Genomic DNA, 18,067 nt, shown 5'->3' with positions numbered 1-18,067 from the left:
TTTCCCGCCGTGGACTGATCAAGGACAGTGTGGTCAGCACACCCAGGATGCCTGATTCCCAATTGGACAGGCTTACATTTTTTAAAATATTTTTTTATTTTTTCACACTGTGAACCATATCAACCAAAATACATTCAAACATTTCCCTCTTAGATATACACATTGGCATTTTCTCCCCTTTTCCCCCCCCCCACCTTCCCTCCCCCACTTCTCACCCCCTTCCAAAACCAATGAACATTCAACATATACAATACAATAAAACCATTAAACAACATCATCACACAATGAAAAATAAACAAGAAAAATGTGTCATCTACTTTTACACACTGGATCAAGTCATTTTGACTTCTTATCATTTTAGGGAGTGGAGATCCGAGGCAAGCCCTCTCTGTTATGTTCCATGTACGGTTCCCAAATTTGTTGAAATAATGTGACTTTATTTTTTAAATTATATGTTATTTTTTCCAATGGAATACATTTATTCATTTCCATGTACCATTACTGTATTCTCAGGCTCTCTTCTGATTTCCAAGTTGACATTATACATTTTTTTGCTACAGCTAAGGCTATCATAATAAATCTTTTTGCGCTTCATCCAGTTTGAGGCCTAATTCTTTACTTCTTATATTACTTAGAAGAAAGATCTCTGGATTTTTTGGTATGTTGTTTTTTGTGATTTTATTTAATACCTGATTTAGATCTTCCCAAAACTTATTCACTTTCTCACATACCCAAATTGCATCTACTGTTCCCGTTTCCTTCTTACAGTGAAAACATCTATCTGATAATGTTGGATGCCATTTTTTTAAACTTTTGGGGCATGATATATAGCCTGTGCAACCAATTATACTGGATCATGTGTAACCTTGTGTTTATTATATTCTTCATAGTTCAAGAACATAACTTTTCCCCATGTTTCATTTTTTATCTTTATGTTTAAATCTTTTTCCTACTTTTGTTTGGGTTTATAGCTTATTTCATCATTTTCCTTATCTTGCAGTTTGATGTACCTGTTCGTTATAAATCTTTTAATTATCATTGTGTCTGTATTCACATATTCAAAGCTGCTTCCTTCTGGAAATCTCAGTCTGTTTCCCAATTTATCCTTTAAGTAGGCTTTCAGTTGATGGTATGCAAACGTTGTACCATGAGTTATTCCATATTTGTACTTCATTTCTTCAAATGTTCATAAATTATTTCCCAAAAAACAATTTTCTATTCTTTTAATTCCTTTTCTCTCCCATTCTCTAAAGGGAAGGTTATCTATTGTTAAAGGGATTAGCTGATTTTGCATCAATAATAATTTTGGTATTTGGTAATTTGTTTTTTTCCTTTCTAAGTGAATCTTCTTCCATATATTGAGTAAATGATGCAATACTGGTGAGCTTTTATATCATACCAGCTTTTAATCCCACTTATAAAGTATATGTTCCGGTACCTGCTCCCCTATTTTATCCAGCTCTATCTTAGTCCAATCTGGTTTTTCCCTTGTCTGATAAAAATCTGATAAATACCTTAATTGTGCTGCTCTATAATAATTTTTAAAGTTTGGTAACTGCAAACCATCTTGGTTCTACCTCTTTGTTAACTTATCTATCGCTATCCTCGATTTCCCCCCCCTTTCCGTAAAAATCTCCTTATTATTTTCTTTAGTTCATTAAAGAATTTCTCTGTTAAGGGAATTGGTAACGATTGAAATAAGTATTGTATCCTTGGGAAGACATTAATTTTAATGCAATTTAACCTCCCTATCAATGTTAGCGGTAATTCTTTCCAATGTTCTAAGTCTTCCTGCAATTTCTTTATTAGTGGCTGATAATTTAATTTGTACAATTATTGTTATCTAACCTAATGCCTAGGTATCAGATTGCTTGTTTGCCGTTTAAATGGTGATTCTTTTTTAAATTCTGTATAATCCGCATTACTCATTGGCATCACTTCACTTTTATTTGCATTGATCTTGTACCCCGATATTTCTACATATTCCTTCAATTTCTTATGTAGTTCTTCTATTGATATTTCTGATTCTGTTAAGTATACTATGATGTCATCTGCGAATAAACTGATTTTATACTCCTTCTCCTTTATTTTTAATCCCTTTTATTTTATTTTCTGTTCTTATCAGTTCTGCCAAGGGTACTATTGCTAAAGTGAACAGTGAGGGAGATAATGGACATCCCTGCCTAGTTGACCTACTTAATTTAAATTGGTCCGATACATATCCATTTACTGTTACCTTCGCCAATGGTCCATGAAATAATGCTTTAATCCAATTAATATATTTTTCTGGTAGATTGAACCTCTGTAATATTTGAATAAATAATTCAATTCTACTCTGTCAAAGGCTTTTTCTGCATCTAAAGCGACAGCCACTGTTGGGTTCTTATTTCCTTGAACTGCATGAATTAACATAACATAAATAACATAACAATTACAGCACGGAAACAGGCCATTAGGCCCTTCTAGTCCACACCGAACCAAACACCCCTCTCTAGTCCCACCTCCCTGCACAATGCCCATAACCCTCCATCTTCTTCTCATCCATATACCTGTCCAACCTTTTCTTAAATAATACAATTGACTCCGCCGCCACTATTTCTCCCGGAAGCTCATTCCACACGGCTACCACTCTCTGAGTAAAGAAGTTCCCCCTCATGTTACCTCTAAACGGAGGAGTCACGTGATGGAGTAGTGGCCGGACGGTGAACTCCAGCCCTCTCCAGAAAAGTCAGAAAAAACAAAGCAAAACACAAAGGCACAGAAATAAAAATCAAAGTAAAGTAAATATAAAGGTGGAAAGAAGATGGCGACGAAAAAAGAAAAGTCGAAACCAACGGTAAGAAGAGAGGAAGAGAAGACAACGGAAGATGAAGGAAAATGCCTTACCTGTTCGAAGAGGCCCACGGTGGAGAGAGAAACCCGCTCCCTCAGGTCGATAGAATATGGACTACAAAAATGGCTCGCTGAGCCGAGTAAAAGTGCGCAACCGCGCATGAAAAAAAACACACTGACGGGAGGGGTGACCAGCTGGGGAGTCGATCTCCACAGCCGGCAACGACAGCTGCAGAACACCTGCAGCAAGAAGAAAACACAGAAGACAATGAAAACAAGAAAGAAGAATAGAAAAGGGCAACAAAGAAACAACAGATGGCCAACCCAGAGGAAGAAGAAGAGGAAGAGGAAGAGTACAGTGAAATAGAAGAAGAAGGGAAAGGCAAGATAAAGGATTTACTTTCTCTTATTAAAGAATACATGGAGTCATTTAAAGAATGGCAAGCGCAGGAATTTGATGATTTAAGAAGAAGAATAAACAATACAGAAGAGAAAATGAATAAAATAGATATGACCTTATCAGAAATGGGAAAAAGAATGGACAAGGTGCAAGAACGAGAAGCAGCAGTAGAAATGGAGGTAGAGGACTTAAAAGAGAAATTAGAGGAATCTAATAAAAAAGTTAGAGACACAAGAACTGTTAGCTCAGAAAATAGATATAATGGAAAATTATAACAGAAGAAATAACATAAAGATAGTGGGCCTTAAGGAAGATGAAGAAGGCAAGAATATGAGAGAGTTTATAAAAGATTGGATCCCTAGGATCCTAGGATGTCCAGAACTACAGCAAGAAATGGAAATAGAAAGGGCACATAGAGCATTGGCCTTTAAACCACAATCACAACAAAAGCCAAGATCTGTTTTAGTAAAATTCCTAAGATATACTACAAGAGAAAAGGTACTGGAGAAAACAATGGAAAAAGTAAGAGAGGACAATAAGCCACTGGAGTACAAAGGGCAAAAAATCTTCATTTATCCAGATATAAGTTTTGAACTCCTGAAGAAGAGAAAGGAGTTCAAGACAGCAAAGGCGATTTTATGGAAGAAAGGGTATAAATTTATACTAAAGCATCCAGCGGTATTGAAAATATTTATTCCAGGACAACAAAACAGACTATTCTTGGATCCAGAGGAAGCACGAAAATTTGCAGAACAATTACAAAATAGACTGAGAGATGAAGACGTGTAACGAGAGTACAAAAGACTGCAAACTAAAAAGACATAAGTTTTGAGCTCCTGAAGAGGAGGAAAGAGTTCAAAACATCGAAAACGATCTTATGGAAAAAAAAACTATTCTCGGATCCAGAGGAAGCAAGGAAATTTGCAGAACAACTACAAAACAAACAGAGAGATGAAGACATGTAATAAGAGTAAAAATGACCACGATTTATATGTATGTGGGTAAAGAGGTATATGTGTGTATATGTATAATGTGCATACATGAATGTATCCGTATTTAGAGGGAAATATAGATAGTATAGACAAGAATTAATAAGAGAAGGAAAAGGAATAGAGGGAATAAGGAGGGAATTAAAGGAGTGACCTTTGTCACATATGAAAAGCGAAATCTTTTCAGGGGGGGCTGGGTGGGGGGGTATTACGGTCACTGCAAAATCAGCTGATGCTTGCGAATGAATTCGCAAATCCAAATGGAGAGGGGAGATGTGGTTGTCCGACAAGGGGTAAAGGACAACTCAGGAGGGGAAGGGGGGATTGGGGCTAAAGAAGTTTTAAATAGGAGAATAAGGAAAATGTTTGATGTTTTAGGAATGTTGTCTTATAAAGGATTCAAAACAAGAAAACAGAAATGGATAAGAAGGAAAAGTAATGATGGAGAAACGGAAAGGGAAGATAAACAAAGTATAAAATGGCTACGTTGAACTATATGACTTTAAATATTAATGGAATACATAACCAAATTAAAAGGAAGAAACTGCTAAATTTACTGAAAAAAGAAAAAATTGATATAGCATTTGTGCAAGAAACACATTTAACTGAATTGGAACATAAGAAATTAAAGAGAGATTGGGTAGGACACGTAACAGCAGCATCGTATAATTCAAAAGCAAGAGGAGTAGCTATATTAATTAGTAAAAATGTGCCATTTAAAATAGAAGAGGAAATAATAGATCCAGCAGGGAGATATGTAATGATAAAATGTCAGATATATTCGGAGTTTTGGAATCTACTCAATGTATATTCACCTAACGAAGAAGATCAAAAGTTCATGCAAGATATCTTTTTGAAGATAGCAGATACGCAAGGGAACATATTAATAGGAGGGGATTTCAACCTGAATTTGGATTCAAATATGGAAAAAACTGGGAAAAAAATTAACAGAAAGAACAAAGTAACCAAATTTATAATTAAATCGATGGAAGAAATGCAACTTTTGGATATATGGAGGAAACAACACCCAAAGGAAAAGGAATATTCATATTACTCGGCAAGACATAAAACATACTCAAGAATAGACCTATTTTTGTTATCAGCTCGTATGCAAGATAGAGTAAAAAAAACAGAATATAAAGCTAGAATACTATCGGACCATTCACCCTTAATATTGACAGTAAAGTTAGAGGACATCCCTCCAAGAATGTATAGATGGAGATTAAACCCCATGTTGCTTAAAAGGCAGGATTTTAGAGAATTTATTGAAAAACAAATTAAAATGTATTTTGAAATAAATACAGAATCAGTAGAAGATAAGTTTATACTATGGGATGCAATGAAAGCATTCATTAGAGGGCAAATAATAAGTTATGTAACCAAGATGAAGAAGGACTATAATCAGGAAACAGAGCAGTTGGAAAGGGAAATAGTAAATATAGAAAAAGAATTAGTAATGAAGGAAGATATTACTAAAAGAAGAGAATTGGCGGATAAAAAAATAAAATATGAAACACTACAAACATATAAGGTGGAGAAGAATATAATGAAGACAAAACAGAAATATTATGAACTAGGTGAAAAAACGCACAAAATCCTAGCATGGCAGCTTAAGACAGAACAAGCTAAGAAAATGGTATTGGCATCAAGGTAAAAAGACAAACAAATTACATATAATCCAAAAGAAATTAAGGAAAACTTTAGAGAATTCTATGAAAAATTATACTGAACTGAAAACGAAGGGAAAAAAGGGAAAATAGATGAATTTCTGACTAAAATTGAACTACCAAAACTACAAATAGAGGAACAAAATAAATTTATTTTAACTCAATTATTATCCACTAATGAAAAAATTACAGGACGATTTAGAGCATTGGAAAGATTTACCACTAACACTAATAGGAAGGATAAACTGTATTAAAATGAACATTTTTCCAAGGATATTATACTTATTTCAGGCATTGCCAATACAACTGACAGAGAAATTCTTCAAGGAGTTAAAGAAAATAATAAGGAATTTTTTATGGAGAGGGGGGAAACCGAGGATAGCACTAGATAAATTAACAGAATGGCATAAACAAGGAGGCTTACAACTGCCAAACTTTAAAAATTATTATAGAGCCACACAATTAAGATACCTATCAGATTTTTATCAAACAAGGGAAAAGCCAGTTGGACGAGATTAGAATTAGATAAAATAGGGGAAAAGATACCTGAACATATATTATATAAATGGGATGAAAAATTGGTACAACATAGAAGTTCTCCAGTATTACATCATCTCCTCAATATTTGGAAGAAGATTCATGTAGAAAGAAATAAAACAAATTATCAATTACCAAAACTAATATTGACGCAAAACAAGTTACTCCCTTTTACAATAGATAACCTTTCCTTTAGAGAATGGGAAAAAAAAGGGATTAAAAGAATAGAAAATTGTTTTTCAGGAAATAGATTCTTATCCTTTGAACAAATGAAAGATAAGTACAATATAACTCAAGATACAGCGCTAGCATATTACCAATTGAGATCCTACTTGAAGGATAAATTAGGAAGCAGTTTGAGTTTGCCAGAGGCAAGTAACCTTGAATATGTGATTACAGATACAATGATAATCAAAAGATTTATAACAAATATGTATATTAAACTGCAAGAAAAGGAGAATGAGGAAACAAAACTAAACAAAAATGGGAACAAGATTTAAATATAAAGATAAAAAAGGAAACATGGGAGAAGTTATGTTCTGGAACGATGAGAAATACAATAAATACGAGGTTACGTATGATACAATATAACTGGATACACAGGCTATACATTACACCTCAAAAGTTAAATAAATGGGACCCAACAGTATCTGATAGATGTTTTCGATGTAAAAAAAGAAATGGGAACAACAATTCATGCAATCTGGACATGTGAGAAAGTAGAAAAATTTTGGGAAGATCTAAACCAGATATTAAATAAAATTACAGAAAACAATATACCAAAAAATCCAGAGATCTTCCTCCTAAGTAACATAAAAAACAAAGAATTTGGAATTGATTTGGATGGTGCACAAAAAATAGATTTGTTAAGATAGCTCTAGCCGTAGCAAAAAAATGTATTATGTCAACCTGGAAATCGGAAGATAATTTGAAAATGTTATTTCTAAACCTCTGCCCCTTAATTCTTAACTCATGTCCTCTTGTTTTAATCTTTCCTCCTCTTAACGGAAATAGTCTATCCACATCCACTCTGTCTATCCCTTTCATAATCTTAAATACATCTATCAAATCCCCTCTCAACCTTCTACGCTCCAAAGAATAAAGACCTAATCTGTCCAATCTCTCCCTATACTCTAGATGCTTAAACCCAGGTAACATTCTGGTAAACCTTCTCTGCACTCTCTCCACTCTGTTTATATCCTTCCTATAATTAGGCGGCCAGAACTGCACACAGAACTCCAAATTAGGCCGCACCAACGTCTTATACAATCTCAACATCACCTTCCAACTCCTATATTCCATGCAATGATTGATAAAGGCCAGCATACTAAAAGCCTTCTTCACCACCCTATTCTCGTGAGTTTCTACCTTCAGGGAACGATGTACCGTTACTCCTAAATCTTTCTGCTCTTCTGTATTCATCAATGCTCTCCCATTTACCACGTATGTCCTGTTCTGATTCTTCTTACCAAAATGAAGCACCTCACACTTATCAGGATTAAATTCCATCTGCCATTTTTCAGCCCACTTTTCTAAGCAGCCCAAATCCCTCTGCAATCCTTGAAAACCTTCTTCATTATCCACTATTCCACCTATCTTAGTATCGTCTGCATATTTACTAATCCAATTCACCACCCCATCATCTAGATCATTAATGTATATAACGAACAACAATGGGCCCAACACAGATCCTTGAGGTACACCACTGGTCACTGGCCTCCAACCTGACAGACAATTATCCACTACCACTCTCTGGCCTCTCCCTTTCAGCCAATGTTCAATCCATTTGACTATCTCAAAATTTATACCTAAAGACTGCACCTTCCTAACTAACCTTCCATGTGGTACCTTATCGAAGGCCTTACTGAAGTCCATATAGACAACATCCACTGCGCTACCCTCATCCACATTCCTAGTCACCTCTTCAAAAAATTCAATCGGATTGGTCAAACATGACCTTCCTCCCAGAAATCCATGTTGAGAGCTCCTGATCAGACCCTGTCTATCCAGATGTTTATAAGTACTATCTCTAAGAATTTTCTCCATTAATTTACCTACCACAGATGTCAAACTTACAGGCCGATAGTTGCCAGGCTTCCTCCTTGAACCCTTTTTAAATAACGGAACCACATGCGCAATGCGTCAATCCTCCGGCACTATCCCCATATCTAATGACATTTGGAAAATTACCGCCAGAGCCTCTGCTATTTCCTCCTTCACTTCTCTCAATGTCCTGGGGAAGATCCCGTCTGGTCCCGGAGACTTATCCACCTTTATATTCTTCAAAAGCCCTAAAACTACATCTTTTGTAATCTCTATATTCCCCATATTTACCCAATTTGCTTTTTTTATCTCACATCTCCCAATATCCTTCTCCTTAGTGAATACCGAAGAAAAGAAACTGTTCAATATCTCCCCCATTTCTCTAGGCTCCACACACAGTTTTCCGCTCTGATTTTCTAAGGGACCAATTTTGTCTCTAGCTTTCCTTTTACCATTAACATATTTGTAGAACTCTTTTGGATTAGTTTTCACCCTGCTTGCCATAGTTTCCTCGTACCTTCTTTTAGCTTTCCTAATAACTCTCTTAAGATTCCTCTTACATTCAATGTATCTTTCAAACATCTCCTTAACTTCATGCTTCTTATATCTAATGTACGCCTCCCTTTTTCTTCGAACCAATTTTCCAATATTCCTTGAAAACCACGGCTCTCTCAAACCTTTTGCCCCTCCTTTTAACCTAACAGGAACATAAAGCTTTTGCACTCTCAAAATCTGATCTTTAAAAGACTGGAAGTCTACATCCTGCCCATAAAACAAATTGTCCCAATGCACACCCTGCAAGTCCTTTCGCATCTCCTCAAATCTAGCTTTTCCCCAATCAAAAACCTCAACCCTTGGCCCTGACTTCTCTCTTTCCATAATGACATTGAAGCTGATGGCATTATGATCACTGCACCCGAAGTGCTCGCCAACACTAACCTCCGTCACTTGACCCGTCCCATTTGCCAACAGTAGATCTAACACTGCTCCTTCTCTGGTTGGCACCTCTACATATTGTTGTAAAAAACTATCTTGCACACATTTCACAAACTCTAACCCATCCAGTCCTTTCACAGAATGTGTTTCCCAATCTATATGTGGAAAATTAAAATCTCCCATAATTACAACCCTGTGCTTATCACAAATATCTACTATCTCCCTACAGATTTGCTCCTCTAGGTCTCGGTCCCCTCCGGGTGGTCTATAATACACCCCTATAAGTGTATCCTCTCCTTTCCTACTCCTCAGTTCCACCCAAATAGCCTCCGTGGATGTGCCCTCTAATCTATCCTTCCTAGGCACCGCTGTAATATTTTCCCTGACAAGCAATGCAACCCCACCTCCTCTTGCCCCTCCGACTCTATCACACCTAAAACAACGAAACCCAGGGATATTCATTTGCCAATCACATCCCTCCTGCAACCATGTCTCACTAATCGCTACCACATCATACTTCCAAGTATCAATCCACACCTTCAGCTCATCCACCTTTTTTACAATACTCCTGGCATTAAAATATATGAATTTCAGAGATTTCCCAATTTTTGATCCCTGTTTTCCCTCATCTTTAATAACAACATTATTTACTTTTCCTGCCAATTGCCCTTCATCTTCTTCCAGAGCATTTCCCTTCTCTATCACCTGCCCATCCATATTCAAATACTTACTACAAAGTTTCTTTGTTTGCATTCTAACCTTCTCCTTACTGCTCTGTACTATTTTGTTCCCTCCCCCCAAACATTCTAGTTTAAAGGATCCTGAGTAGCCCTAGCAAATACCTCTGCCAGGATTCTGGTCCCCCTGGGATTTAAGTGTAACCCGTCTTTACTGTACAGGTCACATCTCCCCCAAAAAAGGTCCCAGTTATCCAGAAACTTAAAACCTTGCCCCTTACTCCACCCCTTCAGCCACGTGTTAATCCTCCACCTCATTCTATTTCTATTCACACTGTCACGTGGCACAGGGAGTAATCCAGAGATTACCCCCTTTGCGGTCCTTCTTTTTAACTCCCTACCTAACTGCCTGTACTCACTTTTTAGGACCTCTTCTCTATTTCTCCCTATGTCATTGGTACCTACATGTACCACGACCTCTGGCTCCTGTCCCTCCCACTTTAGGATATCCGGGACACGAGCAGCAACATCCCGGACCCTGGCACCAGGGAGGCAGACCACCATCCGGTTCTCCTTGCTGCGTCCGCAGAATCCCCTATCTGTCCTCTTAACTATGGAGTCTCCTACCACAATTGCCCTCCTCTTCCTTTCCCTCCCTTTCTGAGCTACAGGGGCCGACCTCGTGCCAGAGGCACAGCCACTGTCGCTCCCCCCAACCTTGATGTCCCCCTCAACAGTGCTCAAAGAGGCGTACTTATTGCTGAGGGTTACATTCACAGGGCTCCTCTCTGGCACCTTACGTTTTTTTGTCCCTCTCCTAACAGTTACCCACCTTTCATCCTCCCGTGGCCCTGGCGTGACCACCTGGCTGTAACTCCTGTCTATGACTTCCTCTGTTTCTCTAACCAGCCTGAGGTCATCGAGCTGCAGCTCTAGTTCCCTAACACGGTCCCTGAGAATCTGCAGCTCGACACACCTAGTGCAGATATGGACATCTGGGAGTCTGGAAGACTCCAGGACCTCCCACATCTGGCACTCCCGACAACACTCATTCCTTACCCCAATGAAGTAGTAATAAAGACTATCTTAGCTTTCTCTCTGCCTGCTTTCGCCAAAGCCTGATGAGCCAAAGCCTGGAAGTCCCACTCCTTCACTGGGCCACTCACTCGCTAGGCCGCTCGCTGTCCCTCTTATTTATTGGCCTTTTACCAATTAACCCCTACACACTCTCCTGTACGCTCGCTCGACCAAATTAGATTAATAAATTTACAGACATTATCCGCTGTTTGTCTTTTCTTAATAAATCCAGTTTGACCTTGTTTTACTATTTTTGGTACACAGTCGGCCAATCTGTTTGCTAATAATTTTGCTATTATCTTATAATCTGAATTAAGTAGAGATATTGGTCTATATGATGCTGGTGTTAGTGGATCCTTCCCCGTCTTTGGTATTACTGTAATTATTGCTGTCTTACATGAATCTGGCAAGTTTTGTGTTTCTTCTATCTGGTTCATTACTTCCAGGAGAGGAGGAATTAATAACTCTTTAAATGTTTTATAGAATTCTATTGGAAATCCATCCTCTCCAGGTGTTTTATTGTTTGGCTGCTTTTTAAATATATCCTATACTTCCACTATTTCAAATGGTTTTATTAGTTTGTTTTGTTCCTCTTCTTGCAATTTTGGCAGTTCAATTTTAGCTAAAAACTTTTCTATTTTAGCATCTTTTCCCTCAATCTCAGTTTTGTATAATTGTTCATAAAATTCCTTAAAGTTTTCATTAATTTTGATTGAGTTGTATGCAATTTGTTTGTCCTTTTTCCTTGATGCCAATACAGTTCTTTTAGCTTGTTCTGTTTTAAGTTGCCAGGCTAATATTTTGTGTGTTTTTTGCAATGAAAGCTTTCATTAGAGGGCAGATAATAAATGTTCTTCTCCAACTTATATGTTTGTAATGTTTCGTATTTTATATTTTTTGTCTGCCAATTCTCTTCTTTTTGTTATATCATCCCTTGTTGCTAGTTCCTTTTCTGTACTTACTATCTCCCTTTCCAACTGTTCTATTTCCCGATTGTAGTCCTTTTTCAACTGAGTTACATAACTTATTATCTGCCCTCTAATGAAGACTTTCATTGCATCCCATAAAATAAATTTGTCTTTCACTGATTCCATATATATTTCAAAGTACGTTTTAATTTGGCATTCAATAAACTCTCTAAATTCCTGCCTTTTAAGAAGCATGGAGTTTAACCTCCATCTATATGTTCTTGGTGGGAGGTCCTCCAGTTCTATTGCTAATAACAGGGGTGAATGATCAGATAGCAATCTCACTTTATATTCAGTTTTCCTAACTCTCCCTTGAATATGGGTCGACAACAAAAGCATATCAATCCTTGAGTATGTTTTATGCCTACTCAAATAATATGAGTATTCCTCCTCCCTTTGGTGCTGCCTCCTCCATATATCCATAAGTTTCATTTCCTGCATTTATTTAACCATAAATTTGGCCACTTTATTCTTTATGCTAGTCTTTTGTCCAGTTTTATCCAACATTGGATCCAAATTAAGGTTAAAATCCTTCCTATCAATATATTCCCTTGCGTATCTACAATCTTCAAAAAAATATCTTGCATAAACTTTTGATCCTCTTCATTAGGTGGATATATATTGAGCAAATTCCAAATTTCTGAATCTATCTGACACTTTTTCATTACATACCTCCCTGCTGGATCTATTATTTCCTCCTCTATTTTAATTGGTGCATTTTAATTAATTAATATAGCTATACCTCTAGCTTTTGAATTATATGATGCTGCTGCTATGTGCCCTACGCAGTCTCTCTTTAATTTATTATGTTCCACTTCAGTTAGATGTGATTCCTGCACAAATGCTATGTCTATTTTTTCTTTTTTCAGTAAATTTAATAGCTTCTTCCATTTAATTTGGTTATGTATTCCATTAATGTTTATAGTCATATAATTCAACATGGCCATCTCATACCCTGATTACACCTCATTTCCGCTTCCTTACCACCACCACCACCCCTTTTTTTCCCATTTTCATCTCTCAGTTTTCCCTTATTAAACTCAATATATGACAACACATTTAAAACATAAAATACTTCAACAACTCTGGACAGGTTTACATTGATGCTACTCTCGACCCAGAGTCGGAGCAGCCATATGGCCAGTGACACCCCTGAAAATTGTCTGTAGCAATTCCCTCAGCCCTATCAACTCTTTGGTTGAATATTCCTGGGTCTCGTCAGACCTGCAAAGGCCATGGGTATTGCTGCATGTGTCTCCCCAGCCTTCCTCTGTATTCCCATTCACACAGGCTAGCAGAGTGAATTCATGGTGTCTCTGGGACCATGTTTTCACTAGTCTAACCTGTAAGGGATCGAGTACATAGGGGAGAGGATGTGTGCAGTACTGTCTGTGTCCTCATTCCCCAACCCCCGACCACATATCTGGACTTTTTCCCTGCCTCATTACAACAGGGACTTTGGGTCTGGCTGCCAGCCAACCCAGTGGGTTGCTTTTAATTGCTGCAATTGTGATGTTAGATGCACTCTTTAGGCACTGCATCACATAGATATATTCAGTTGATGGGAGGCAGAAGCCTGTAGTGGACCTGGCTTCTGAGTTCCTGGGTAGTCAAATTCTCAAACCAGGATGTAATGCAGCATGAAATGAAACACAGGCTGTATTGATGTATTGTCACTCTATTCACTCTATCAACATTCTCCTGCATAGGATGACTCCTCATCATTACTTTCTTGAAAGAGAGAACTCTAATCTATTCATCCTTTCCTGATGTGTATGCATTCACATTTCTGGTGTTATCCATGTAAATCTTCAATGTATCCTTGCCAGTAGTTCTCTATCCATTTTATAAAATGGACCTCCCAATGGTCTACCATTTTAATTACACACCCCATTCCCACACTGACATGTCTGACCATGGCCTCATGCACTGCAAAACTGATGCTACCTGCAAACTAGAGGTACAACACTTCATATTCTGTCTGGGCATTTTCCAACTAGACGGCATTAACATCAGCTTCTCCAGTTCCTTTAGAACTCTCTCACTCTTTCTCTCTTTTTCTCAAACTTTTCACCCCCTTCCGTCTCCATTCAGAGCTAGCTCCTCCCCATCACTTTTCAACTTCCTTCTCTTTTCCCCTCCCACTAAAATCCACCTGCGACCTCTTGCTTGATGATCTGTGCTCCTTCCCAGCCATTCTTCCCTCCTATCCTTCCTCCCCCATCTTTTTATTCAGGTGTCTGCCTGCTTTTTGCTTATATATTGACAAAAGGCTCAGGCTGTAAATGTGGCTTCCTATAGATGCTGTGTGACCTGCTGGGTTTCTCCAGCACTTTTATGTATTGCACTACAATCATAGCATCTGAAGACTTTCCTATTTAATGAGGAAAACATTGTGACGTACTTTATGTCATTTGAATAAAGTTTAATAGATTTGATGGACCTGCCCTACTACTCAATCTTTTTCTGTTGAAAGAAACCCCATGCTTGGTTTGCTTTTCTGACACCTGACTAACCTCTGGCACATTGTTAAATGATTGATATGTTCATGCCTCAAGATCCCTTTGTTCCTTTATTCTCAGGCTACCACCTTCTTAATAAAAAAAATCTCCCTTATCTTCATATTAAAATATACTGCCTTATTTTATCTAATTTGAACATAATTTGCCAATTAGTTTCTGTCCCCAGTTTGGAGTTGTTCACAAATTTTGAAATGATCTTTCTGATCTTGAAGTCTACCATGCCAATGGAAATTGTAAACAGTAGTGGTTCTATCAATGGCACACTTGAGGAAGGGCTCAGGCCTGAAACTTTGGAAATATATCTTTACCCCCCTTGGACACTAGAAGATCCGCTAAGTTCCTCCAGCATTTCTGTGTTTTTTATTATTAATGGCGCTAACTGGTAGTATAAAATTCACTGGCCATGTTCAATCATGCTTCTTAATTATAGATATTACCTTTGTTTTCCAGTGGTCCTTTGACATTACATTTCTCTCTCATGAATTACTACATGTGTGTTGTTATGACTCTGTTGGCTCTCATCCTAGATTATTTTAAAATGTATGAATGGAATCCATCTGGATGTGGTACCTTATCAACTTTGAGTTTGATTAGTCGAGTTAATATATTCTTTATATTTTAAATACATATCAAATGTCATATTTCTCTGCTTTGTAATACTGAAGCAAAATAATGATCTAAAATTTCTAAAGTAAGTTATGTAACTAAGATGAAAATTCCAGTGGTATTTTCCTGACAATACCATAAAGGTCTTTTCCAGACTCAACTTTCTCTTTTCACTGTTGAGTCTGTAAAATATTTCATTTTGTTTGTGATCACTGAAAATTTAAAAGGTGGTCTTTGTCCGATTGATTTTTGTCTTCTTTTGAAACTTTTTTCTTTTTTTCTTAGCCTGCACTCTTCTGCTCTCCTTTCTTAATGTGCACCTCTTCCCTCATGATCAATTATCCCCTTACACCCTTATATAGTCCCCTGATTCTTTCCGATTAGCACTCTGCACAAAATATTTAATGTTTCCCCTTGTTACTCTTTTTTCCTGTTATTATTGTTGCCCAAGTTTAATTTTAGGTCCCTCAAAAAAATATTTTTTTGAATCTTTCATTGTGATCTTCCCTTCATAATTATAAAATGCAGTATGTTATGATCAATTATTGCTCAGATATTTTCCTATTTTTACTTATCTGCTTGTTTTTTTCTCTCTTATTACTAGATCTAACAGCTAATTGATTGAGCTTTGTACATATAGCAAAACCCCTGATATCTGGGATTTAAGCAACCAGAAACCTCAAGTTAATGTCAAAAAAATCGAGGAAAATAAATTAAAAAATTTAAATGAATAAAAATGAAATAATAGGTAAAAAAAATGTACATTTAAAATTGTAAAAGTAAATGAATGGCTGCTAAAAGATAAATTAATATGATTTGGATGGGAGATGGTATGGAGGTTGCTGACCATATTAAAATAAGTGATACCTTTAGAGAATTCTATTCCAGATTATATACTTCTGAATCTAATAAAGATTGTACCTTGATGTTGGATTTTCTGGACTGCCTTAATTTGCATATGCTTTCTCAGAATAAACATACAAGTCTGGAGGTACTTATTTCTCAAGAGAAAATACTTTTGCAATTTCCTCTTTACATTCTGGTAATTCTCCAGGACCTGATGGATATCCATTGAATTTCATAAATATTTTTCCAAATTGCTTGTGCCTCATTTAAGTACTCTATTTAATGATTCAATTAAACATGGGAATCTTCCATTATCTTTTAATGAAGCTTATATCTCTCTTATTTTGAAAAAAGGAAAGATCCTTCTGAATGTGCTGCTTATAGGCCTATTTTGTTACCTCACATAGATATGAAGATTTTATCCAAAATATTGGCCCATAGAGTGGATAATATCTTCTATTAATTATTTCTGAAGATCAAACTGGTTTTATTAAAAATCAATATTCTTATTTTAATATACACCACTTATTGAATATTTTATATTTACCTTCTACTTCTGCCCTTGAATGTGTTCGTTCTTTAGGAGCAGAGAAGGCTTTTGATTGGGTGGAATGGGGTTATTTATTGGAAAAATTTAATTTGGGACCATGTTTCATTAAATTTATTTATGTCCTGCCTCAATTTTACTAATTCACAGGAATTCAAACCTTTTAATCTTTAACAGGGTACTTGTCAAGGCTGTCCTTTAAATCCATTACTTTTTGACTTGGTAAGAACCTCGAGCAATTGCTCTTCATGAAAGTAGTGATTTCATAGGCATACATAGGAATGGCATCGAATATAAGGTTTCCTTATATGCATATGATCTTTTCCTTTTTATATCCAAACCAGATGTTTCTTTATGAAGCATATCAGCTTTATTTTCTCATATTAGTCAGTTCTCTGGGTATAAATTGAATCTGCATAAAAATGAACTATTATCTTTAAATGGTTCTATATCAAAATATTCTAATTTCTCTTTTAAAATTATGAAAAATCAATTTACCTATCTTGGTATTATAATTACTAGGAGTTATAAACACCTTTTTTAAGAAAAAAATTTCTGTATCATTTAATCAGGTTAAATTACTGTTATTGAGATAGCCATCTTTATCTATTTTCATGATTGGACATATTAATTCTATTGAAATAAACATTTAATCTAAATTGTTGTATCTCTTCCAATCAATACCAATTTTTATCCCCAAATCCTTTTTTGATAATCTTGATTCACTTATGTCTTCTTATGTATGGCAAGGAAAACATCCTGGTTTAAATAAAGCTCATCTTCAAAAAGCTAAAAAGAATGGTGGATTGGCATTTCCAAATTTGGGTTTTAATTATTGGGTGGTCAATATATGTAATTTGCTTCTTTTGTTATATTTCAATGAATTAATTGACTGCTCTTCATGGGTAGAAATGGAACTGAATTTTACTAAAAGCACATCTATGTTGGCAATTCTAAGGTCTTTTTGTATCCTCTTTATATAAACTGACTGATAATGAGACATATTTTGAGAATATAGGCACAATTTAGTAAGTTTTTTTGATTTCACAATTTTTCTCTTGCCATTACATCTAAAAAAATCTTTTTTTTAAAACTTTCTTTACTAGATACTGTTTTAAGGACTGGCATAGATTACGTATTAAATGTTTTAAAGATCTTTTTATTCAAAATTTAACTTACCAAACACTCATTTTTTTAGATATTTACGTTAAACATCTTGTTCGATCAAAGATCCCTGACTTTCCACGAATTCTTTAGGCAAGTATTTTTTTTTGAAATATTTTATTTTTGATTTTGCAAATCTAATAAAGAAAATATTACATTCTCTTTCCACATAATATGATTTAGAGTGTCCTTATTTCCTCCTTACACCCTCCCCTCCCTATCCTGTAATTAACACAAAGTCTAAAATTTAAAATAC

The 18,067-nt window shown here is 36.1% G+C and overlaps 1 long non-coding RNA gene across 2 annotated transcripts in view; it reads left to right on the top strand.

Annotated features, from left to right (window-relative positions):
• The window catches only part of LOC138761708 (uncharacterized), a 164,655-nt gene that overhangs the window by 33,276 nt on the left and 113,312 nt on the right, over positions 1–18,067 (top strand). For both annotated transcript variants that reach the window (XR_011356443.1, XR_011356442.1), the window contains exon 2: positions 17,846–17,908. This is a non-coding gene — a long non-coding RNA (uncharacterized lncRNA). The remainder of the gene's footprint in view (positions 1–17,845; positions 17,909–18,067) is intronic.

The sequence above is a fragment of the Narcine bancroftii genome, chromosome 4 (assembly GCF_036971445.1).
Source record: "Narcine bancroftii isolate sNarBan1 chromosome 4, sNarBan1.hap1, whole genome shotgun sequence".
In the NCBI taxonomy this organism is placed as follows: domain Eukaryota; kingdom Metazoa; phylum Chordata; class Chondrichthyes; order Torpediniformes; family Narcinidae; genus Narcine; species Narcine bancroftii.
This window is presented reverse-complemented; position numbering and strand designations above follow the sequence as displayed.